Source organism: Leptinotarsa decemlineata, unplaced genomic scaffold (assembly GCF_025532065.1).
Source record: "Leptinotarsa decemlineata unplaced genomic scaffold, Ldec_3_MD MMD2_tig00078422_RagTag_RagTag, whole genome shotgun sequence".
In the NCBI taxonomy this organism is placed as follows: Eukaryota; Metazoa; Arthropoda; class Insecta; order Coleoptera; family Chrysomelidae; genus Leptinotarsa; species Leptinotarsa decemlineata.
In genome coordinates, this window is record NW_027412747.1 from 5,012,723 (window position 1) to 5,038,867 (window position 26,145).

The window sequence follows — 26,145 nt, forward strand, 5'->3', positions numbered from 1 at the left end:
TCTTACGGAATTTCTCGTTTAAATTTTTATTGAAATTGATATATTTTTTTTGGTTTTAATGAATTATTTTATTCTTTCATTAGTGATAGGTATTGTTCAATTTTTAATGTTATATGTATATTTGATTTCGTTGGAACTAATTAGACTGGGGTAGGTCTGGCTGGCCAGGCTGCATATCTTCCATATGGGTTGGCTGTTCACGTCGCTTCGACTTGTAATATTGCCATAGATTATATAGGTAGCAATTTTTATTGTAAAATGCTACTTCAAAGAATATGACAATGCTTAAAAAGATGCAAAAAAAGGATAATCCACACAAGTATAGAAATGAAATAACTTCCAGGCTGGATCTCGTAGTGATTTTCCATAGTACAGCTCTCACTGATAATGATGCTTGTTGGAGTGGAAAACAGAATTGTTTCTGATGTCAACTGGTCTGCCAAAGTTTTTTGTTTTAAATCTTCTTCATACTGGTAGAGTTTCTTCACTATCATTTAGGATTAGGTAATGTTTTGGGGGTGATATAATTTTTATTATTAATAGGAAGGGTGAATAAACTAGGTTTTGAAAGTGATAGATTTCACTATTAGAAAGTGAATTAGGAAAATAATTTTCTTCATAGTGAATACTGTTTGTGTTCCTGAGAAATTGTAGTAACTATGTTGATTCTTAAACTTGACCAGTTGATCTTGGAAATAAAGAATATTAATTTCATTAACTTGATTCTGAAATGTTATTGATATGTTAAATTTAAGTAGGCAGAGAGTTTCATTTGTTTTCATCATCTTCATGATCTAAAGTTTCAAAAACCTATTTATGTATTTTTCCTCCCAAACTTACGAGTCCTCGTTTTTGGATAAAATGTTGTTGTATTATTTGTAATATATAGTCAGCTCACAATAATAATGTTTGTGCTTGTTGTAAGAGTGAATCAATTGAATATTCAGCGTAGTTTTCCTTTCAAGTCATGTCAATATGAAACCATGATTTGTTTCTAATATCTACTAATTATGTTACGTTTACATAACTTATAATGAAATTATATTTTTTGCGTTTCTTCAAATTGTGCTTGGAATACTCCAAAGTTTCTGTTCTGATTTTATTGTGTGTTTGAGCGACGGGTTGAACGCTGGTGAAACGAGGGGCCAATTTGTCACGCGTTTGTTCTTTGTGATAAATTGTTTCGTCTGTAGTATTCTAGCTATAGGAGTTCTAAACCAAAATCCCATGTATTTTTTTATGGAGCTAAATTCTGGACCTTTTTGGACCTCAGGCCCACTTCACACGGAAGGGGCAAAAGTCAGCGCCTCGTCTCTGCCAGACGTCCATTCTGTGTAAACTGAACTTTAGCCTTCAAATCCCACTCCAGACCACCTCCACTTCTCCACAGCGGGAAATTCAAATCAGTAGATGAACAAACTTGTTCCTGGACCACTTCAAGGTCGTGCGTCGCTGATAAGTATTTCAGAGAGAAACTTTAGTGAGTGGAAGAGAGAAACGTGTGACGTCATCGACGCAGGATGGAACAAGTATCGTAGCGATTCAAGCATGGAACTCAGTCTCCTTGGGACTCCGCATCACCCCTCGCCCCCCTTGTCTCGTTCCAGTCACGTGATTTTAATTGAAAAAGTTTGTTGTTCTGAGATTCGAACCCGGATTGTCCGCGCGGTAGACATTGTCCTTAGCCTCTACACCAACGTAAGATATTGAAAGTAACTGCGAATGTTGGGTATTTACAGCGTAAGATTTGTCAGGACCGAAATTGACTAATTTTATATACTTAACCACATTTTTTTGATTTCCGTAGACTGTAATCGTCATTATCATGTTGAAGATAGGAAAATATACTAAGATTTGGGAAAAAATTAATATTTCATGTAAAGATGTGTTTGTGTGTGTAAGTGCGAGAGACTCGTATGACGTAATCGAGGCAAAGAGAGATGGAGATGGTATCGAGGTTTTACCGATTGCTAGCGCAAGCAGGTGTTGCCGATTGTACAAATAAATCGTTGTGTATGGGGCAATGTAGCGTTGCCGGATACTTAGATTTGGGAAAGAATTAACATTTCATGTAAAGATGTGTATGAGCGAGAGAAGCGTGTGACGTAATCAAGGCAAAGAGAGATGGAGATGGTATCAAGGTTTTTACGTTCCTAGCGCAGCAGATGTTGTCGATTGCTGAATAAATCGTTGTTTATGGGGCAATGTAGCGTTGCCGGTTTTGAAATTAATCGTGAACGACTCGATGAAAATTGAAGGCGCGAAAGTGATATATTGATAATAATGAATCAGATTTGAGAAAAAACATTACAGATTAATGAGGCTGTATCGTTTCAAAGTGTGCTCTCTCAATGTGTTTAACGTGTCTCGAAATACATCATTGAAAACAAACATGGCATCGAAGTGTACAGGGTGCGACAAAATACATCATTTGAGAAAAAAAAACATAACAGTTCCACGAGGCTGTAAGTTTTCAACGTTCGATCCCACAATGTGTACAAGGATCTCTAAATACATCATTGAAAATAAACATGGTGTCAAAGTGTACGGGGTGCGTCAAAATACATCATTCAAGAAAAAAACATGTCGGTTCAAAATATGATATCAATGTGTATACAAGGCGTTTCAAAATACATCATTTATAAAAAAAAAACATGTCGGTTTGACAGAAGTCTAGCGTTCCAACATGTCAGAAAGACACTAAGTCTCGTATCTTTGTTAACCAAGTTAGCGTCATCAGGAGAAGAAGGAGATGGCACAAAAGGTGTCGAGGAGTTACCTATTGTGGAGTTAACATTTGAAAATGGGGAAAGCGACCGTTTTACAAACGTTTCAACCGTTTTGCGTGCCACCGTTGTGCGTGCGTTTTCGATCGTTTGCGTGCGTTTTCGATCGTTTGCGTGCGTTTTCGACCATTTACGTGTGTTTTCGATCGTTTGCGTGCATTTTTGACCGTTTTGCGTGCGTTTATTCCTTATCGTTTCGTCGTTATTGTCGTTATTTTTTCGTATTTCAATATGAGTCATTTATCACTCAACGCATTTCGCTAACCAAGTGACTAAAGTCCATGCTTTGAACGGAACCTTGTGGAACATCCAACCTAACTTCTGTCACAGAGTAGTGTCGATCAACCAATCAGAATGGAGAAATCAAATATCGCTCGATTGATTGTGCTAGATGGAATTGAACTGGAGAATGAGGGTCGAATAATAATAATAATAATAGTGATAAAACATTTAAACTTCGAAAGTGACGTAGTTAGCGTGGGAGGTGGTGGCGTGTGTGATAATTTGTGGCAATTAATGAGTTATTGCAAAAAATAATAGCGCAAATGTCAGAAGGGCACTGAGTTGTATATTCACTAATAATGATCGGATCGTCGCGTGCAGCACGTCAAATGGAAGGATAAGGAATGCAGAATTATCGACAAAGAAAAAGCAGAGATGACGCAACATGTCAGAAAGGTACTAAGCCAAATCTTCGTTAATGATAGTTGTATCTCAACGTGCCGCACATCAAATGGAAGGGAAACGAATACAGAGTGTACCGACAGAGAAAAAACAAAGATGGCGTAACAAATATAATAAACAGCGTCTAATGTGAAATAGCATAGGAAGAATTGCACATTCAAAGAAAATCATTGAACAAACTTGATTTTAAAAGTTGTTGGGTTATGAACAACGACGAGTGTAATCCAATTGCAGAAGTTTGATTCGAAACGCAGAATTTGTTGACAAAAAAAATGAAAAAATCATCATATATTGAAACATATGATATTTTTGGATTCCGTAGGATGAGAAGGTTTCGAATCCGTCAAAAACAGGTTACTTCCAGTTTTCACTTCCGGTCGTCCGATTTCGATGATTTCAACATCAATGAATTCGTTTACATGTCATGAAATATAATTGATCTTTTTTCCAAGCCAAAAGGGCCTCATAACCTATTTTTATTATACTAGCCACAACAGACCGATGTGGGTACTTATTTCAAATGACTTCATTTGTAGATTATGAAAAGTATAATATACAGTGTCTAATGTGAAATAGCATAAGAAGAATTGCACATTCAAAGAAAATCATTGAACAAACTTGAATTTAAAAGTTGGTGTGTTATGAACAACAACGAGTGTAATCTAATTGCAAAAGTTTGATTCAAAACGCAGAATTTGTTGACAAAAAAAATGAAAAAAATCATCATATATTGAAACATATGATATTTTTGGATTCCTTAGGATGAAAAGGTTTTGAATCCGTCAAAAACAAGTCACTTCCGGTTTTCACTTCCTGTCGTCCGATTTCGATGATTTTGACATCAATGGATTCGTTTAGATGTAAAAAAACATAGATAATTATTTTATGAAGTCGCAAAGGTCGATGTGGAACTCATTTCAAATGATTTCATTTGCTGATTATGAAAAATATTATATCGAACGTCTAATGTGAAATAACAAGGGAAGAATTGTAAATACAAAGAAGAAACATCGAAAAAACTTGAAATTCAATGCTGTTAGGTTACTAAAAACTATAGGTGAAATTCAATAACAGCAGTTTGAATCATAATCAAACCAATAGGGGCCTTGAAGCTTGGAGTTTCACTATCACACTGTCACCACTAAACTGGCTAGGTTGGCGTGAAGTTGTGTGTAGTTGATATTGGGGTGAAGACCAAAAGTAAATAATAAACTATTCCGAGCCTGAAGTGAATGAGCGAAATGTACGATAAAATACACGACCGCGATCGATCTGTCATTGATTATCTGTCATTGCATCTGTCAATTATTCGGTTCCTCAAGTCATTCACATCAAGTGCAGCAGTTTCATAAACAAGAGCCTTCAGATGACCCTGTAAATAAAAAATTCAGAGGATTGATATCAGGGCTGCAAGCTGGCTAAGTCCTACACGTCCAATTTAGTGATTAGGGTAGGTAATGTCGATATAATAAAAGCAGTTATTTCTCTCATGAAAATCGCATAAAGATTTTTATAAAAATATAACGCGCTGAAACGATTATTTTGATCATTTCAACCGCAGCAAAAAAACACGCATTTTTGAAACCCCCTTTTCTCCAACAACCCATATGATGTGTAATCTAATATTATGTGTTAGTTTGAAGAAATAACCATTCACAGTGGGACAATTGAAATTGAATCAATCAAGAAAAACATTTTCTGTAAAGAACCGAGATATTTTCACTAAGGATATTGAGAAGAATTGAAAATTAGTTTACTTTGGTCGAATCATAATGATTCGTAACAGGAGCAAAAATTTTAACTGTTGAATAAATAAAAATTGCTTGTAGACTGTAATTAGCATCATGTTAGTAATGAGTGAGGGGTAAGTAGAATTTGAAAGGAAGATGGGTTTGGAAGCTTCTAACGTAGAAAGGAATCATTCATAAATTCAAAAACAGTATTTATTATCATCGTTTATTTACACAAAAAGAAAAACAGCAAGCATAACAAGGCTATACATTTTGTAAATAAACATTGGGAAATCCACAGAAGCAACAGGTGTTGCTTGTGCGTGGTGTAAAAAAAAAATTTATAACTTAAGATACTAAAATTAATAATGAGTATAAGGATAACAAAAGAGTGAAATAAATATATACAGAACATTCAAAAACTTTGAAGACGTGTAAGTAAATATAAAATCAATCATATGTAGTATAAATAAAATAGATTAAAATAACCTTTATAACAATCATAAGAACATCTGATACTTTTATATAAAAAATGAATCACATGTATAAGAAAAATCACTCGGATCACAAAACAATATACTAGAGAATTTATTTATTGATATCTAATTATTACATTGATATGTTCACAATTACATTTTTTGAATATCGACAAATTCTGCTGCTATCAAAGTTTTTCAAATCCCTATACCTCAAATATACTGATAATATAAAGTAGTTAGTTGAACATTCAATAATGAAATACTAAATACATATCTACTAATAATCGTATATATCCATAGCATTTGATGTTTGAGAGATAGAATAGTGACCTCAAGGTAGCGTTTCGTGGGAATCTGGAATTATATAACGTTTATCATCTTCAGGGCTGAGAGCAATCTTGTATTGGGCGATAGAATGTACTTGATGTTTATCGGATCGAATCAAATTTTGGGTGACACTCATATCCTTTCAATTCTCTTAGCAATTCACATAATCATAGAAAGTAATTTTATTCTTCACTACAGAAGATTTGACACCCTTTGCCTTCTTGGTAACCCACAAGCATGAGCTCATTTTATTAATTTCTTCCTCATCATAGCCATCATTTACCAACTGCTGACTCTTCTTATTGGTACTATCCTACGTCATCAACACCCTAGTTGTATATAATTTCAATCTAAGGCCTACATATTCAGTCATCGGAACTGCATTATTCTCATCTTTCATCATCCCGAGAACCTTTTTATTTACCAAAGGAACATTAAACTGATTGTTGGAAGGGTATCCGAAGTATCAAAGAATTTATGACAATCTTGACGTATCATTTCATAAGGATCCTGATTGCATATTTCATAAATCAGGCTATCTGTATCGATGTAGAAAATTACACAATTACGCATATAGCCATAATGAAAATCGTATATGGTAGTTTTTGCCAAGTCTAATATAGTCTGACCTACTTATATCGGTTTATTGAGATAAACTTGCAGTTTCCTCAGTTGCCACCAAATTCTCATTGAATATCATACAATTTTTAAATTCTGGCTTGGAAATATAGGCCTCAGCTCCATAGCGCCCAGCCCATTTGGTGAGGAGTTAAATTATTTTCCATTGTTTTTCCGAATACTGCATTATTCATTAGTTTTTAGCAATATGATGTTGAGATTTTTAAGGATCATCAGTAGGCTTCAAAACGGATTCTCAAACTCATTCATAGCCCTTTTCTGCAACTCAGTATTCAAATCAATATAGGACTTCAACCATGATAATTGATTGAATTGAAGTACTTGATGAATTTTCGTGATGATAAGACCATTAGCAATGGCTTGTTTGAGGGCGCGATAATGTATCACATATTTTTCTTTGTGTTGGAGAGTAGCCATCAATTTGGTGAGCTCTTTTATCGATTTAGGTTTTTTTTTCATTTTTGGATTTATATATTCAGGGCAGAAAGGCAAGTCTTTGTGCGAATCATGTAGATGTTTAGGATAATCCAGATCAACTTCAAGCAATCCCACGTCGCTCTCATATGGTATTGATGAGACGGTATCGCACCACTTAAACCCATCATATGGCAAATACTGAGACATCACCCACCCATACTGGTTGTTTACGTCAAAATACATGAGGTATATGTCAGGATTTGGAGAGTCATAATTATTCAAATACTTATTGTTCGCATGAGCTCTTCTCTTCGAACAAACTTGGCTAAGTCCACCTCGACAAAAAGAAACATGTCAGGATCGGTCAGTAATTTCAATTCGACTTTGGTATATTTGAGCATCGCATCCCTGGTAAGGCCTGATAGCGTATAGTAATGGGCAGGATCCAGATTATGAGTCCTGAGGCAGCTTGTACGAAATTGTTCCAATACGTCAGCGAGGAGGAGAATATCTGTTTTCATATATAAATCCACATATTGACCCAAAGACTAACAAGTGAAATTCTTCCACACCTCCTGGGCTCGTTGATATAGTCTGTGGGGGCAGAGCTTATCTTCTAATTTGTTGAAGAAGGCATCAATAGGGGGCAAGCAAGCTTCATCAAATCTATCGAAGGAATCAATATGATCATAGGACATGACTCCCTTCTTAGTAAGTGATTCAACCAAGTCTTTGTGTAACTCAGAGAACTGAGCCTTAATATTAGAAAACTCTGTCAAGTATGATGCTAACATATCCAGGGATGAATTCATGAAGCGGAAAGGATCAATGAATTGAAACTGCACTGAAGTATCATCCACATGTTTTTTTTTCGTGATGGAAAGCAGGTCAATCGTACCCCTCAGTCCAGATGCAATATCTGTGATGATGAAATGTGCATCATAGCCACTCAAATTGTGAAAGACTACGGGAACTACATGGCTATCTTTGTAGTTTATATTACACCCTTCGTGCTCGGGGCCACGATAGTTATCACATGGTATGAGATGGTTATGGTCGCGTACTTTCTTGTCTTCAGGAGTGAAGGATTCTTCGCAGATATGGCAGTGTGTAGCCCTCCGAAATTCAACTTCTTGCTTTACAGTCACATCGATGTCGTATGGACACCCTCCGTCGTATGTAGCCCTCCGAAATTCAACTTCTTGCTTTACAGTCATATCGATGTCGTATGGACACCAAAACACTGTAGCCATATTTCCAGCTAGTTGACCCATCTCATCAGTGAACTATTGTATACAATCTTCTCCACGATATGCACTATAGAAGGATAGAGTGTCATTGTATGATCACTTCAAGTAGTAACCCACAGCTGCTGGAATATGATGTTGAGGTTTTTTAGGATCATCAGTAAGCTTCAAAACGGATTCCAAGTCGGCGTAAATGATAAAAGGAGCCTTTTCTTTTTTGTATGATTTTTGAATTTGAGAATATTTCTACCTTCCTCAGGCATCTGTTTCATTGATTCTCTGACAATCCTTAGTATGAGAGAGAGAGAGATATACATTTATCATCTGAAAGATTGAACAATCTTGTAGATAAACAAATTAGGGCTTAAAATCTAAGATTTATACAACTAAAATAACTTCACATAGAGTGAGATTATTAATTGAAAACAGTTTTTTTGTGAAATTATCATATGATAAATAAAAGTTAAAATATAGCAGTTAGTTGAGAATGTATATAATAATATTAAAAAAAACGATGAATGAGGCAATAAAAAACACACTCCTCAAAACTCTAGACGATCCTCAAAAAACTCTTCAAGCGAGTAATACCCTTTCCTTGCTAGGATAACCTTCAAGTCCCTCCTGAATTTCGCTTGATTCACACTATTAGTCAGGGTAGCTGGCAGCTTATCATATATTTTTATTTCCGTGAACGCAATAGAATCTTTAACTAGGGTGGATGTTGGAATGGGCAACTTGAGATGATGTGCTTGTCTAGTACAGTGACTTTTTTCATTTTGGAAGAAACTTTTATTTTCATATACCAGATAAGACGTTTCTAGAATTAATAAGGAAAATACAGTTAAAATTTCGTTTTTTATGAAAAGGGGTCTGCACGGTTCATTCCATTTCTTACCGCACATATTTCTGATTGCTCGTTTTTGCAATACAAACACAGAGTTCATAAGCTGTTTGCAGTGATTTGACTAATTTCTCAATCAATTTCCCTAGAGCCGGAATGAGCGATATAGGCCTCAAATTGGAAGGATCGTCCCTGTCACCCCCTTTATGCAAAGGAATGACAACTGATGTTTTTAGGAAAGACGGGAATATCCCCTGGCTAAACGAGACGTTGATCAAGCGAACCAGCACCTCTGAAGCAGTTGTGGGTAAATTTTCAAAAATTCTCAGAGAAAGATTATCCATTCCTGAGGTCTTTTTGTTTCTCATTTCTCTAATGGTATTCATGACTTCGTAACTATTTGTAGGAAGTAATTCAAAACATTCCCTGATATCCACCTCATGAAGATATGTTAAGGGATCATGTGTACTCCTTATTTTGCTCGTCAGAGATTCGGCGATAGAATAAAAATAATTGTTTATAATGTCAGGGGATAGAGCGGTTTCAATAGTTTTTTCATTTCCTTGTCTATCTATTAATTCATTTACAATGTTCCACGTTTCTCTTGATTTGTTATCCGCTTTATGCATTCTTTCAAAATAGTAATTATGTTTTGCCCTTTTTTATCAGTGACCTGTAGATTCTTCTATAATTATTATAGTAGGATAAAAAAGATCCATTCACGCAGTACTTTCTAATATAGTGGAGGCATCTCATGTTTTTGGCAGAGGTTCTGATACCTCTTGAGATCCACGGTTTTTTCTTTTTAATTTTTATGATTTGGGTAGGGAATGCCTTTTCGAAAATTTCACAAATTTTCTTATGGAACACTTCGAAGGATTCTGTGGACAGGAAAATAGATTCCTAGTCAAAGTTGGAGCATAAGTAAAAGAACTTGCGATAATTTTTCCTACTGTACAACTTTCCCAATTTGAATTTTCTTTTATCTTGAAAAGTATTCAGATTCACTGTACTTGAAATCGCGTCGTGATCTGAGAGATCGAATGACAAGACAGAACATGTTATATCATTTTCATCGAATGTGCTACATAAATAATCAATTAATGATGAAGAATAACTGGTTATCCTAGTAGGAGATGTAACGTGCATCGTGAGGTTAAAAGAATCAAATGAGTTTGAGAGTTTTCGAGTAGGTGGAGATGGATTATCAAAATTGATGTTTAGGTCACCTGTGAGAATAATATTAGATTTGATAGGAATATTCGAGAGAAGGCACTCTAACTTATGAATGAAAATGTCAGTATTTGTTGAAGGCGTTCGATATAAGCAAATTATGTAAAGCGAATGTTTTTTTTTCATAAATCATAGAAAATTCAAAAACCTTCTCTTCGATGATATCGTTATGCTCGAGGACAGAGTTGAAGGAAAATGACTCAAAAATGTCGTCGCGAATTAAAATAGCAGTGCCCCCGTGTAAAAACCTACTTCTACAGAAAAGGGAGGCGACTGTGTAATTCGGAATTGGCAGTGGTTCTCCCATATTGAGCCAATGTTCAGTCAGGGTAACAATACAGGGGTCTCCCTCGCTTGAAAGCATGATGTGCAGCTCGTCTGTCTTGTTACGGATCGACTTTATATTTAGACAAAAAAAATCAGAGAAGTGTGTTTCCGTCCTCTAAAAAATTACAGTTTTTATATGATAGAAGCGAGCTTCTAGATTTTGTTGTCTGCGAATATAGTTCCTGGGCTTCAGTGTCAATGTGCTTGATATAATGATTACTATCCAGTTGAATTTGCAAATACGCTTTCGTATGTGTCTCTTCTTTTTGAGCATCCATCGAGGGGGGCTGTCTAGTATCCACAATATTTTGTTCGTTTGAAGTTTCATAGTTGGATATAGGAAATTCTTGAACTGTGAAAGGGCATTCGATTTTATTTTTTATAGCTTTGCAAAGAAACCATTTACCAGATTGGTTTATATTGTGAGCGTCCCTACCATAGTTACTCCTTCTTAAAATACTATTGCGTTCTAGTATAGATTCCTTACAGTTTGCATGATGGGCCGCCTTGAATAGCTCCAGATTATTTCCGTAAATGAATTTGTTCACATAGGGAAAATCGTAACGGTAGGGTTGAGTTATTATAAGAGTTTGCGCAGTGTTCACCGACATCAAGAAATTATTTACCAGGCTATTTAAGTATTTGTTAGGCCATAATATAAGCACGTCGTTTTTAGACAGTTTTTTGGCTTCGATGTACGCAGTATTTATCAACTCGTTGTCATTTGCATTCGGTTTAATTATTGATTCAACCGAAAATTTCGTTCCTAATAGTTTTTTCAAGTAAATACTCAAATTTCGACCATGTAATGTACTCACAATTTTGATGTTTCGGTGTAGTTTGTTGTCTTGTATATCATCAGTATGAGCGTGTTCCCTACTATCTTCTTTCATATAATTTTCACACAATTTCTTTCCTTCTTGGTTGAAATCAAAAGCTTTTCCCTTCAACTCCTCAATCTCATTTTAATAGAGTTTCTTTTCTTGCGCGAGAGTTTCGATTGAAATAGGCATATTTTGAATAATCGAGTTTAGTTCTTTGATTTCGTTTTCCAGTTTATTAGAGGTTTCTACATGAGCTGATTCTATAGTTTGTGTTCCTGATTCGACAATTTTTTTTATTTCCTGTTCTGTTTGGATAGCTATTTGTTTGTTAGTAGTCGAGGTTTGAGTTGAGATGGAATTCGTGGTTATATAGGACTGTTCTTTAATTATACGCTTCAGATAAGAGATTTCGGCTTCAGCTTTTTCAGTGTTCATTTTGTATTTTGCCATGAGTGCATTGAGTTCGTCATCCCTTTGCGATGCCTCTTCTACGAAGAGTCAGTGGTCATGTTTCAGTTTCTGTATGTAACCGTCTTGTACTACCGAGTTCTCGGTTAAGTCACTGATCGTCTTTTCTAATAAGGATTTTTCTTCGATTGCTTCATTTTCTGGGTCTTTCTTGCAACACAAAATTCTGAATTCCTTGATGAACTTGAATTTGCTTTTTTGTAGCATCACGCAACTTTTATGGAAAACATTGAAGCAGTTGGTGCAGATGTAGTAATTTTGGGGAAAAGACTTGGATTTGCAACATCCGTAGTTAACCATTTCGGCTATTGTTCGCAATGTATGAGAGAGCACCTTCAGCGTTGCTCCTGGACTAATGAATTTGTATGCTTGTATCAGCAGTAGTTTTTTGGGTTGTTTACAAAAAAACCCGAAATAGATGCGGAGCAAATTTTCTCGGGTGTAAACTGATTAAAAATTATTATATTATGTATTATATTATATTATATTATATTATATTATATTATATTATATTATATTATATTATATTATATTATATTATATTATATTATATTATATTATATTATATTATATTATATTATATTATTTTATATTATATTATATTATATTATATTATATTATATTATTTTATATTATATTATATTATATTATATTATATTATATTATATTATATTATATTATATTATATTATATTATATTATATTATATTATATTATATTATATTATATTATATTATATTATGTTTCTGTAGTTTTTCTTGGGATCGAAAGTAATGTAGGCAGTGATCACAATAGTACTTTTGACCATGTGCTTCACTTAACTGTTTCGATAAGAGCCTTGATAAGTTCTTTATCCATACGTAGTGATAAACTGGAGTTTCAGATATTTAAAATGCATACATTTTATCGCAGAAAAATGCCGCTCTTCGCTGACTTGGTGCAGTTTATCTCCCCTATTTTGGAGTTAATAACCACAAAATTTTATGAAAAAAAGGCTCTGGATGGGATCAAAGAATGTGATAAAGGTTCACGAAGAATAAGAAAGGCGATAAAGATCTGATTTGAAAGGGTAATATTTTTAGGAGTGATTAATTTTTTGGGAAAGAAAGTTTTTGGCTTTCTACTACTCCATCTGATACAAAAAAATGGATGAGAGAATCTTCCAAAGAAAGGAAGGATTAATCAATTTGAAAATAAATAACTCTATACATGGATGTGTAGATCATGCAAAGAAGTAACTTTCAGACACAAACTGAAAGAAAGTCCTCCTGAAACAGCTACTTTCATATAAACATTGAATTACACGAAAGAAAAAATTCTTTCGAAACAAATACTTCTATATGAACACTGAATTATACAGAAGATACTTTTCCCTATTCAGTTTGTATATCGAACATTCGTGGAGGAATAAGAATCAGATATCATTCACATGAGTTCTACTTTGAATGAATGGTAATAAATTGTACTCACATGGAACACTGTCACCCTAACTGGTATACACGTGTTTCACCTTAAGACACTTGCCCTGAGGCTCTTCAGTACCAAATTGGATAACATTATAGAAAATACACACACTTCATTCATGAATTACGATTTTGAATGTCACGGAATAAGCTTGATCTGTTTATGTCATCGATGACATCGTAATGACATTCATTCACCTATTTGATTTAATCCCAGCCATGATTATCCAATAAGATTCCTTCTTTTCTTTGGAAGATTCTCTCATTCATTTTTTTTGTATCAGATGGAGTAGTAGAAAGCCAAAAACTTTCTTTCCCAAAAAAAAGCGATAAAGATCGTATCATCACTGGGCGAGAAGCAGCATTTGGAAGCATGTTACCGCAATATTAAAAGTATGAGAAGTCAGTTCAAAGTGATACTAAAGAAGGGGGCGGGACAGGCATGAGGGTGCTAGAAAGCGGGTTCATTGGGATAATTCCGAGTCAGCTTTCAACTCTAGAATTAGATCTGGTGTTATTTCCAATCTCCTTAGCTTTTATGAATGACTGCAAGGCTTTCTTCAAACGGAGAATTCAGAATGCTCTGAAGATGGATGAATCTGTCAAGGTTAATACCAACTTATGCGGAGAATTTGTGATAGTGAAGGGGGACAGAGTACTGAAGAAGTACAAGTACTTCACTACTATGAACTCTCCCATATATAGAGACACCGCCCTCAATGATTGGTTCGATGAAAAAGTTACAACACCAATACTTAGAGAGCTCGAAGAGTTTGAAAAGAGGGACAGCGGCTGAGCGCTGAAAAAGATCTTGAACTTGGGTGTGAATATCAATAAGTTCACACCGCAACTGGGCTCCTAATTCATAGATCTTCCACCTCAAATTTCAGGATGAAATGCTTGCGTTAATATTAAGAACGACGATGAGGCCTGCTTTGCGTGGGCAGTGACTTCAGCTCTTTATCCTGCTGACTATATAAATCACTCATATAGAATATCATCCTACCCCCATTATTCCAACGTTCTGAAATTGGAGGATATACAGTGGTCGATGACTCTCAAGCGGAAATTTGAAAAATTAATTAATATTTCCATCAATGTTTACATCCCTCAGAAAAAATGGAAAACGTTCAATACCCTACCAACATACCTCACAAAGAATAAAAAAAGGCATGTGAACTTACTGCTGATTCAAGATAATTATGATGAATCTGAAACTCCAGTTCGCTACCACTACGTATGGATAAAGAACTTATCAATGCTCTTATCGAAACAGTTAAGTGAAGCACATGGACAAAAGTACTTTTGTGATCGCTGCCTACATTACTTTCGATCCCAAGAAAAACTACAGAAACATACTGAGGATTGTTAGAGAATCAATGAAACAGCTATCAAGATGCCTGAGGAAAGTAGAAATATTCTCAAATTAAAAAATCATAAAAATAAAGAAAAGGCTCCTTTTATCATTTACGCCGACTTGAAATCCGTTTTGAAGCCTATTGTTGATCCTAAAAAACCTCAACATCATATTTCGGCAGCTGTGAGTTACTACTTGAAGTGCTAATACAATCACACTCTATCCTTCTATAGGGTATATCGTGGAGAGGATTGTATACAGTGGTTCGCTGATGAGATGGGTCAACTAGCTGAAGATATAGCTACAGTGTTTTGGTGTCCATGCGACATCGATATGACTGTAAAGCAAGAAGTTGAATTTTGGAGGGCTACACACTGCCATATCTGCGGAGAGTCCTTCACTCCTGAAGACAAGAAAGTACGCGACCATAACCATCTCATACCATGTGATAACTATCGTGGCCCCGAGCACGAAGGGTGTAATATGAACTACAAAGATAGCCATGTATTTTCCGTAGTCTTCCACAATTTGAGTGGCTATGATGCACATTTCATCATCACAGATATTGCATCTAGACTAAGGGGTACGATTGACCTGCTTCCCAACACGAAAGAAAAGTACATTTTCTTCACGAAACATGTGGATGATACTTCAGTGCAGTTTCGATTCATCGATTCTTTCCGCTTCATGAATTCATCCCTGGATATGTTAGCATCATACTTTGTAGAGTTTCCTAATGTTGAGGTTCAGTTTTCTGAGTTACCCAAAGACTTGGTTGAATTACTTACTAAGAAGGGAGTCATGCCCTATGATCATATTGATTCCTTCGATAGATTTGATGAAGCTTGCTTGCCCCCTATCGATGCTTTCAACAACAAATTAGAAGATAAGCCCTGTCCCCACAGACCATATCAACGAGCCCAGGAGGTGTGGAAGAATTTCAATTGTCAGTCTTTGGGTCAATATGTGGATTTATATGTATGTATATGAAAACAGATACCCTCTTCCTCGCTGACGTATTCGAACAATTTCGTACAAGCTGCCTCAGGACTCATAATCTGGATCTTGCCCATTACTATACGCTACCAGGCCTTACCTGGGATGCGATGCTCAAATATACCAAAGTCGAATTGAAATTACTGACTGATCCTGACATGTTTCTTTTTGTCGAGGTGGACTTAGCCAAGTTTGTTCGAAGAGAAGAGCTCATGCGAACAATAAGTATTTGAATAATTATGACTCTCCAAATCCTGACATATACCTCATGTATTTTGACGTAAACAACCAGTATGGGTGGGCGATGTCTCAATATTTGCCATATGATGGGTTTAAGTGGTGCGATACCGTCTCATCAATACCAGATGAGAGCGACGTGGGATTGCTTGAAGTTGATCTGGATTATCCTAAACATCTACATGATTCGCACAAAGACTTGCCTTTCTGCCCTGAATATATAAATCCAAAAACGAAAAAAAACCCTAAATCGATAAAAGAGCTCACCAAATTGATGGCTACTCTCCAACACAAAGAAAAATATGTAATACATTATCGCGCCCTCAAACAAGCCATTGCTAATGGTCTTATCAGCCAAGACTCAGCCAAGGACTCAGCCAAGTTTGTTCGAAGAGAAGAGCTCATGCTAACAATAAGTATTTGAACAATTATGACTCTTCAAATCCTGACATATACCTCATGTATTTTGACATCTAAACATCTATATGATTCGCACAAAGACTTGCCTTATTGCCCTGAACATATAAATCCAAAAACAAAAAAGCCCTCCAAATCAATAAAAGAGCTCACCAAATTGATGACTACTCTCCAACACAAAGAAAAATATGTGATTCATTATCGCGCCCTCAAACAAACCATTGCTTATGGTCTTATCATCACGAAAATTCATCGAGTACTTCAATTCAACCAATTACCATGGTTGAAGTCCTATATTGATTTGAATAGGGAGTTGCGGAAAAGGGCTATGAATGAGTTTGAGAAAAACCTCTTCAAACTAATGAATAATGCAGTATTCGGAAAAACGATAGAAGACATTCGAAAAAGAGTCAACATTAAACTCCTCACCAAATGGGCTGGGCGCTGCGGAGCTGAGTCCTATATTTCCATGCCAGAATTTAAAAATTGTATGATATTCAATGAGAATTTGGTGGCAGTCGAACTGAGGGAACTGCAAGTTTATCTCAATAAACCGATACAAGTAGGTCAGACTATATTTGACTTGGCAAAGACTACCATATACGATTTTCATTATGGCTATATGCGCCATCGATTCGGAGATAATTGTGTAATTCTCTACACCGATACAGATATCTTGATTTATGAAATATGCAATCAGGATCCTTATGAAATGATACGTCAAGATTGTCATAAATTCTTCGATACTTCGGATTACCCTTCCAACAGTCAGTTTAATGTTCCTTTGGTAAATAAAAAGGTTCTCGGGATGATGAAAGATGAGAGTAATGCCATTCCGATGACTGAATATTTAGGCCTTAGATCGAAATTATATACAACTAGGGTGTTGGTAACGGAGGATAGTATCAATAAGAAGAGTCAGCAGTTGGTGAATGATGGCTATGATAAGGGAGAAATTAATCAAATGATCTCATGCTTGGGGGTTACCAAGAAGTCAAAGGGTGTCAAATCTTCTGTGGTGAAGAATAAAATTACTTTCGATGATTATGTTAATTACTTAGAGAATTGGAAGAATATGAGTGTCACCCAAAATTTGATTCGATCCGATGAACATCAAGTACATTCCATCGCCCAACATAAGATTGCTCTCAGCCCTGAAGATGATAAACGTTATATAATTCCAGATTCCCACGATACGCTACCATGGGGTCACTATTCTATCTCTCAAACATCAAATGATATGGATATAGACGATCATTAGTAGATATGTATTTAATATTTCATAACTGAATGTTCAACTAAGTACTTTATATCATTAGTATATTTGAGGTATAGGGATTTAAAAAACTTTGATAGCAGCAGAATGACTCGATATTCGAAAAAATGTAATTGTGAACATTATATGATGATTTTTTTCCATATTTTTTCAACAAATTCTGCGTTTTGAATCAAACTTCTGCAATTAGATTACACTTGTCGTTGTTCACAACCCAACCACTTTTAAATTCGAGTTTCTTCAATGATTTTCTATGAATGTGCAATTCTTCCCATGCTATTTCACATTGGACGTTGTTTATCATATTTCTTACGCCATCTTTGTTTTTTCTCTGTCTGTACACTGTGTATTCGTTTCCCTTCCATTTGATATGCTGCACATTGAGATTCAGCTATCATTAACGATGATTTGGCTTAGTGCCTTTCTGACATGTTGTGTCATCTTTGCTTTTTCTTTGTCGATGAATTCTGCATTTCTTATCCTTTCATTTGATGTGCTGAACGCGACGTTCCGATCATTATTAGTTGATATACAACTCAGTGCCCTTCTGACAGTTGCGCTATTATTTTTTCTAATAACTCATTCATTTCCACAAATCCTCACACACGCTACCACCTCCCACGCTGACTACGTCACTTTCAGGGTTTCAATGTTTTATCACTATAATTATTATTCGACCCTCATTCTCCAGTTCAATTTCATCTAGCACAATCAATCGAGCGATATTTGATTTCTCCATTCTGATTGGCTGGTCGACACTACTCTGTGACAGAAGTCAGGTTGAGTGTTCCACAAGGTTCCGTTCAAGCGTCTGAAAATTCTCAAAATGAATCTTCATATGACTTCATATGACTTAGTTATTTCCTGATGATGCTTACTTGGTTAGCGAAACGCGTTAAGTGATAAATGACTGTCATATTGAAATACGAAAAAATAACGACAATAACGACGAAACGATAACGAATAAACGCACGCAAAACGGTCGAAAACGCACGCAAACGATCGAAAACGCACGAAAACGGTCGAAAACGCATGCAAACGATCGAAAACGCACGCAAACGATCGAAAACGCACGCAAAACGGTGCCATGCAGAACGGTCGAAATGTTTGTAAAACGGTCGCTTTCCCCATTTTCAAATGTTAACTCCACAATACGTAACTCCTCAACACCTTTGATGCCATCTCCTTCTTCTCCTGATGATGCTAACTTGGTTAACAAAGATACGAGACTTAGTGTCCTTCTGACATGTTGGAACGCTAGACTTCTGTTAAACCGACATTTCTTTTTCTTGAATGATGTATTTTGAAACGCCCTGTATACACATTGATATCATAATTTGAACCGACATGTTTTTTTCTTGAATGATGTATTTTGACGCACCCTGTACACTACGACGCCATGTTTGTTTTCAGTGATGTATTTAGAGATCCTTGTACACATTGAGGGATCGCACGTTGAAAACTTACAGCCTCGTGGAACTGTTATGTTTTTTTTCTTAAATGATGTATTTTGACGCACCCTGTACACTTCGACGCCATGTTTGTTTTCAATGATGTATTCTGAGACACCTTAAACACATTGGGGGATCGCACTTCGAAACGATACAGCCTCATTAATCTGTAATGTTAGCACAAACTTCGACAGATCTGGTTATCGAAGCTGTCGGGAAAGAACAAAGTTGCTGCAACAAATATGCTTGCCGTTCCAATCTTACTCTACTCGTTTGGAGTAGTGAAGTGGACTCGGGAGGAGCTGTATCAACTCGACGTAAGGACCCGAAAAATGATGCATCTCTATAGGAGTTTGCATCCCAAATCGTCCGTTCCACAGTTGTACTTCCCCCGACAACAGGGAGGTCGTGGACTTTTGAGTTTGGAGTGTTTACATGACAGAATGGTACTGGATACAGCCTGTAAAGTCGTCAGGAGTTCGGATCACCTTCTCTGCATGGTCCGTGAGAGAGCAGGAATTGGAGCATTTCTCCTTAGGGCAGCTGATCGAGCAGCTGATGAACTCGGTATAGTTTTCGATTCTGAACGAGGTGACTACAACTCTGTCACCGAGTTGGAACCCGTTCAGCAAAAAGCTCAGATAAAAGCCGCAGAGATCACCTTACTTCTGCGGAAACACAAGGATAAGCCAATTCAAGGGGTCTTCTTCAATAACATTGGAGACCTTGGCTTATCAAAGCGCCTGACTTTCGCTTTTCTCAGGTCGAGTGGGCTGAAGTCGGAAACTGAGGAGTTCATCATGGCTTGCGAGGATGGTATCTTCAACACTTTAGTCTACCGCAGTCGCGTGATGGGTATAGAGGTTCCTGACACAAGGTGCAGGACCTGCCGCGAGGCGCCCGAGACCCACTTGCTATCAGCATGTCTTGCATATGCGATCTTGTTCTATATCCATCAACATAACGCGGCCCTAAGAGTACTATATTTTCATCTACGGCACTCTTACGGTATTGACGGGTGTTGCCCTACCCTCCGGGGGATATTGAATCCGTTGTGGGGAACGAGAAGTGCCGAATTTATTGAAACTATTCGTTTCCCACCCTCAGGCTCATATAAGCTAATAAGCCTGATGTGGCCCTTCTCGACCACCAGAGCAAAACGATATTTGTCGTGGAATCAGTTTTCAGTTCCTGGCGAGAAGAATATCGTCAGAAAGGAGAAGGAAAAACGGATAAAATTTCGAGATTTTCTCTTCGAACTCCGCAGACTCTATCCAGATCACTCTATCGAAATGGTTGTTCTGATTATTGGAGTCCTTGGTGGAATGATGTCCTCACTACTCTCGAATCTCAAAATCATACCGGCTTGCCGCACTAAGGCAGAAATCTCAGCCGCACAGATGCAGAAAGCTGTCATTCTTAGCTCACTGCGCTTGCTCAGGGCACATGATTCTCGGACACAACGATCACTTACCGCACGGTGTGGGGAGTGATCATTGGTTGATAACTCTGGTGCGCCCTCCCGAATGTATCGGGGCTTCGGGGGATAGGGCCTGACCAGCGCACACTACGGTGAAAATAATAATAATAATAATAGTGTTGATTATAACATTGTAGCTTCTAATATACAGGGTGTCCCTGGACTTCCTCTTTTCCTCTCGGGAATGTATATATGGGGTCAAAATATCACCAGTACTTCATATAACTTTTTTTCCTAAAAGTCTTCGTAACCAAGTTACGGGCCCTCGAAGTTACAAAATGAAAAATGTTTTTCTTTGATAAGTTTTCAAGTGAATATTCAAAATCATCCAAATTTTGGTAATTGACTAAACAAATGAATTCCGTCGATGAGCTTTCATGCAGGAGTCAGTTGTTTTGCTACAAAGTCAGGAACGGACTACCCCCGATGGTCCACACCCCAAAACTTTGAAATGACAGATGTTTTTCAATATTTTTCAACAAAATAAGGTTACTTGAACAATTTTATGAATAAAAGTACTCGTGTGGAAAGTCGATCGGAGCAACGAGTCTTGATAAAAATGTAGTTCTACTCGACGACATCAAACCCGCTCGTCCACCATTATTTGAAATGAATAATTATCAAAGCAGAAATAATAATGATAACGTTAATTCAACAACATTTATAACAGGAATAATACAAAGTATGCTAAAATGAAGTCGTAAACAAAAAGTACAGTACCTATATGGAAGTTTAAGTCACAATTGTGATAGCAGATATTTTTTCAAAAGAAATATCAAGTTCTGTAGATTCGTGGTGTTTTTAAACTAACAAGATACTCTACTATGAAATATCGAATTCATTCCATATTTTGTATGTACATAATACGTGTGGAATAATCACGTTTCGTGTTGATCAGTTATCTGAATCTCATGAAACTCAACATTCGAATGTTTCAAATTCTTCTTCACAGCTAAAGTGTTGAGGAGTTTCACTGATAATTATAATTTTATGGGAGAAATTCTTTAACACGAATCGGAAAAAATATTAACTATACTAATAAAAAGCAAACGAATGAACTACAAAAACGGCTGCACATGATCAGGTGAAAAATATCCAGGGAATAATTATGTTCCATTTCTTTCACAGATGTTGACAAAAAAACCTTTTAGAAAGTTTTGATAAAAAATGAGAAACTGGAATGCGATTTTGTTTTGTTGAGTGGTGCGTTGTCATATGACTATCATTGTATTGTCAATATTCTATAGGATATATTGACTTTTTTTGATATGGACGAACAGTTTAAATTCAATGAATATGCAGATATGCATGTATTTTATGGACGAGCATTTTGTAATGCTGCAGAAGCTCGTCGTCTGTATTCCGAGCATTTTCCCAATCGAACGGTACCGTCAAGAGAAACATTCGAGCGTGTCGATCGCAGCTTGAGGGAGACAGGTATGTAATAATTGATAATTAATTTGACGTGATGAGGGCGCTCCTAGGACTGTACGTACCGTTTTATTGGAGGAAAATATTTTGGAAGCCGTTGCTGATGATCCTTCAATGAGCATCAGAAATCTATCAGAACAGTTCCATACATCCAAGTCCACTATTCATAGAATAATTAGGGAACAACTGCTCCACCCATTTCACATCCAGAAGGTACATGCCATGACACCTCAAGATTTTCCAGCACGACTGGAATATGCCAATTGGTTCATGGATAGGCAAAGAGAGGATATGACTTTTATTAATCGAGTTTCATTCACTGATGAAGCAGGTTTCAGTAGAGATGGAGTTATCAACTCTCATAATCTCCATATATGGGCCGAAGAAAATCCCCATGGGATATTGCAAACCAAATACCAACGGAAATTCAACGTGAATATTTGGGCTGGTATCATAGGAAACCATCTCATAGGACCATTCGTTCTACAGGACCGATTGAATGGAGAACGTTATTTGGAGTTCATTCAGAACGATTTGAATGGACTTTTGGAACATGTTCCATTGCAAACCCGAAGAGATATGTGGTTTATGCATGATGGCGCTCCTCCTCATTGTAGTTTGATTGTGCGTGACCATCTGAACCATATTTTCCACAATAGATGGATTGGTAGAGGTGGGCCATATTCATGGCCATCGCGGTCTCCGGATTTAAATCCATTGGATTTCTTTCTGTGGGGGCATCTGAAAAGCCTTGTTTACGCTACACCTATTCACACAAGAGATGCATTGTTGAATAGAATAACATTACATTGTGAAGCCATACGAAACGACCCTGGAATGCTATTTCAAGTACAGAGAGGGTGTCTTCGCAGACTAAGAAAATGTATAGAGAGAGAAGGTGGTCATATCGAGCAGTTTCTGTAGCGGATTTTTCATTTCTGTTTGCTCTTGAGGCTCTTGAGTTTCGTTAGTTAAACGTGTTTGCATTATAAAAATTCGTTATGAACAGGAAAAATGTTGTTGAATTAACGTTATCATTATTATTTCTGCTTTGATAATTATTCATTTCAAATAATGATGGACGAGCGGGTTTGATGTCGTCGAGTGAAACTACATTTTTATCAAGACTCGTTGCTCCGATCGACTTTCCACACGAGTACTTTTATTCATAAAATTGTCCAAATATCCTTAATTTGTTGAAAAATATTGAAAAATATCTGTCATTTCAAAGTTTTGGGGTGTGGACCATTGGGGTAGTCCGTTCCTGACTTTGTAGCAAAACAACTGACTCCTGCATGAAAGCTCATCAAAGGAATTCATTTGTTTAGTCAATTACCAAAATTTGGATGATTTTGAATATTCACTTGAAAAGTTATCAAAGAAAAACATTTTTCATTTTGTAACTTCGAGGGCCCGTTACTTGGTAACGAAGGATTTTAGGAAAAAAAGTTATATGAAGTACTGGTGATATTTTGACCCCATCTATACATTCCCGAGAGGAAAAGAGGAAGTCCAGGGACACCCTGTATATCGAAATATGTATGCGCATTCACATGTATCAGGATTGCATTGGGTATTGGGAATCGACCAGGGGCAACTTTTTTAGTGTTCATCATATTTAGATGTAGACGTTTTAGCAGTAGTTATGAAATTCATCAGTATCTTTTTCCGATTGGTCCATTTTTCTATAATCTCTGCATATATATCATAGCGATCGATGTGGTCATCGATGAAATCGATTTTTTTATAAGCGGATGATATATCTGACGATGTCGGAAGCATATTGATAACTAATGATTTTGCATAGTATCTCCATGTCAAATCACATAGGTAATATCGTGTTCAAAAACCATTGGCGTAGACGTTCCACATTTCTTTCAGTACTCGAAAATTGTCCAGTAGCATGACATGGATTCACATTTTTTTCAAAGTTTCCAGTTGCATAAGGTGTTCCATCAAATTTGTAAACATCAATGATTATAGGATAAACTCCAGAAGTTATACATTCCTGTCGCAAAAATTCTGATTTTTGCTCACCCCGAACCTAAATGTAGTCGGCACCATTCAGCAACTTGGATTGAAGTATTTTGTTTCGTTTGAAATAGTCGATATCTCCATCAGAGTACCGAATACCATGGACACTTCTTTCCAGATAAGATGCGGTTTTCTTGTCTTGATTATTCAATGCGGCAAACAGTTGTGGAGGTATGAAGATGTGATGGCTCCATTTAAACCCAATTTCGATGGTGAGTTTTTTAGGGATGAACAGTCCATTTACAATAAATCCCTTAATATCTACGAATGCAACTCTCATGATGACAACTTGTACAGTACTCACACTCCTTACAACTAATTTTGAAGTTTTAATATTTCTGATTGAGGTGTGGGAGAGGGAGTGTTATTTGAATTTCAGTTCCACTTTTTGATAATTTCGCTGAGTGGGAGGTGATCGATGACAGTGTCATGCACAATGATGTGATAGGCTCGTGTATTTTATGGAAATCCCTCGGATGCTTCGATTTCAAGTTTTACATCAACACTGGAACTTTTGATGCTTTCGTCCCTTCTGAAACAATTGATGAAAAAAAGAGTTTTTTGTATAAAGTCGGCGGTGTTTATGAGAGGATTATGTTAATTGGTCATTTTGTAGTTAGGACCGAATTGTGCGTAGTTGAAATTTTCTTGCAAAAAATTCAGTTTCCCAAAATTCAGATGCATATTTTCTTTGGGGTAATTTTCACCATTCAGAGTAAACGTTATATTGATGATATTTATATGGTTGAATTGCGTTGGATCATTGTTGACTTTGGTGTAATCACGTCTTTTCGGAAACATACAATCACATAGCGAGGGCTTTCGAGAAACGAGAAAGTCTTGACGGCCCATATTTCATTTTTTGCACCTTGTGTGAGAGCAGGCAGCATATGGAGTTCCCATTTTCTGAACGATATGAGAATAGGGGTGTCGGCATGGATAGGTCTTAAAAGTTGCAATTTGATTTGATCATAAGGAGAGATTCGTTCAACTTTCAGTTCGATATTTTTAATTTCCAGCTCAACTTCAGTCTTTCATGCTACTATACCAGCAGTCTCATCTATTTTGGAACAGTTGTTATCATCTCCAGCTCGTACTGATCGGATGGTGTGTTAACCATAGGAAACACCTTGATAATCATTGAAAATATTCAAGAAATGCTTGATAGGTGTAATTATATTGAACGTTGAAGATACAGTTTGTCCATCCTGAGATGGCCAAGTGCTTGATATCTTCATCGGTGTAGGTGAGGAAGCCTCTGACAGTACTAACAATTCCAACTTCACTAACTGCTTCCAATTCTTTACCATTCTGCTCATAGGTAGCAGATTGAAACATGAAACCACCAGCATTGTTCACGAAGGTCACATGACCATCTCCCTTGGTCCTCTCAACTTTTCCGCTGATGAATAGCAAGCTATCGTACAAAGCATCATAGGCATCGGATTGATTAATGTTGATTTCGATGACGTCATTGTTGCGAAAAGATTTAACGTAAGGGTAGTAGGTTCGCCACTCTATCTTTCGTATGGACTCATCGTTTTGCGGTTTTCGGAAAATGTTAAACACTTGATTGGATAACATGATAACCCAGAGATTTCAGAAATAATGTATTTTCTGTTTTTAATAGTTGTCGACTATTAAAAGTTTTGGTGAAGACTGGCGAAGGGTATGATGATGACTTATTCTTATAGATAGTCAGTACCATACTTTCGTTTCAATTCCAAACGAATTATTATTTTTTCATTACGAAAATCAATGAGCCTGGAATGTTGGTCGAGCGCTCGCAGCGTGATATTGTTTATTTCGTTTCTATGTTCAATAGGTAGGTATATGAGGTGATTAGGCGTTTCGTCAATTGCGTATCCTGGATCTACATCAACAACAAATTTGTATATCGAATGAGACGATGTGTCGTTGTAGAATGCTCCTAACGTAATGTTGCTATCTATGTGTATGGTACGAACTTTAATGATTTCTACAACTAGATCGGATGCGTAAT

At 36.5% G+C, this 26,145-nt stretch overlaps 1 protein-coding gene across 1 annotated transcript in view; it reads right to left on the bottom strand.

Moving 5' to 3' along the window:
- Positions 1–26,145, bottom strand: part of LOC111516200 (cytochrome P450 4C1-like) — a 221,581-nt gene that overhangs the window by 180,592 nt on the left and 14,844 nt on the right. The gene's annotated exons all lie outside the window — the stretch shown is intronic.